This window comes from Mesitornis unicolor, unplaced genomic scaffold, assembly GCF_000695765.1.
Source record: "Mesitornis unicolor isolate BGI_N332 unplaced genomic scaffold, ASM69576v1 scaffold2714, whole genome shotgun sequence".
Lineage (NCBI taxonomy): Eukaryota > Metazoa > Chordata > Aves > Mesitornithiformes > Mesitornithidae > Mesitornis > Mesitornis unicolor.
The window spans coordinates 32,114-33,467 of NW_010179222.1; the positions used below are offsets into that span (position 1 = coordinate 32,114).

The 1,354-nt window shown below is 38.0% G+C and overlaps 1 protein-coding gene across 1 annotated transcript in view; it reads left to right on the forward strand.

Moving 5' to 3' along the window:
• The window catches only part of TTC39A (tetratricopeptide repeat domain 39A), a 29,994-nt gene that overhangs the window by 24,999 nt on the left and 3,641 nt on the right, over positions 1-1,354 (forward strand). The gene's annotated exons all lie outside the window — the stretch shown is intronic.

The window sequence follows — 1,354 nt, forward strand, 5'->3', positions numbered from 1 at the left end:
CAAGCCTCTGTTGACAAAGAAACATGGGCTAAATCACTGCATTGCAGTCATTTCTAGGTCCTTGGTACATTGTGTTACACAAGATTTGAACGAGTTGCCTGAAAGGCTAGCTGAAGCTCTCTCATTTTTCATTAATTGTGAAAGAGAACCAGAAAACATTTCCAGTGAAGGTGACATCTTAGAAGGCGGCTTTTGGCCCTTTCGCTTTCTTTGTCACCCGTTTTGTTATGTTATTTTGAATAAGTGAATAATTTCTCTATTACCTTTTTTTGGTAGATGGTAAATTGTGGATAAGGCCGGCTTTTTGCAGGGATTTGTAGAAGCTGATTCATGTTAATAGAACAGTATGAGGACATGTAATCGAAAAGTGGGATATATTTTAAACATGCCAACAATTCAAAGTATTACCAAATAGTTCCAAACAGTGACTTGCTGTTCCCAGGTGTTGTGCTTTTCTTCAGCTCTTCTGACAGTGTTTGAAGCTAAACTATTGTATTTATTTTCTCTGTCTCGCTGTTAGATGCGTAATGCAAGAATCTAACACCATAGATAGGTGAATCTGAGAACGTGCTCATAGCAGCATTACACCGTATCAGATGTAAAAGAAAGACTGGTAGTGGAAGGAATGACTAGAAACACGAGTCTGATAAGCACAGTTGTGTCTAGGATAGGTCCCTAAATGTTTGCTTATACAATCCAGGGCAGTTTTTAGGATATGTAATACATAGAGAAAATACATGTGTGTGGTCATGTTCATGTGACGGGTATCCAGAAGAGACAACTGATCTGCTTTGGTTTTGTTATTCTCATGAAATAGCATACGAAATACCTCTTCTGAGGTCCTGAGTTCTCTCACTGCACATCATGTCACTCGTAAATTTTCTGGTGGAGAAAGGTTGTTAGTAATGTCTTTGAACTATGACACCAGTGAGGCTGGTAAGACTCTGGGCATTCATAGAAGTGTAAAGGCAAAAAAGGTGAAAGGAAGATATGGTAAGAAGATGAGGGAATGTGACATGCAGGTAGTAAAGACTGGCATATTTTTGTTTAGCCAAACAAAATGGAGAATTGATAAAACGCTTGCCTATGAAAAAAAAAGGTGAAAGGAAGGTATGGTAAGAAGATGAGGGAATGTGAATGGAGAATTGATAAAACGCTTGCCTATGAATAGATCATATGATCTCTAAGTCAAGGAAGGAGAAGAGCTATACACATTACAGGGCAAAAAGACATAAGGATAAGAGATTCAAAACTGGACCTCAATATTTGCAAAGTGGATACTTTAAATAAATTTTTAGCTGTCAGAACAAGAAGATTGTGGAGTAGCCTTTTAGTGAAAGTAGGGAGGGAAAGA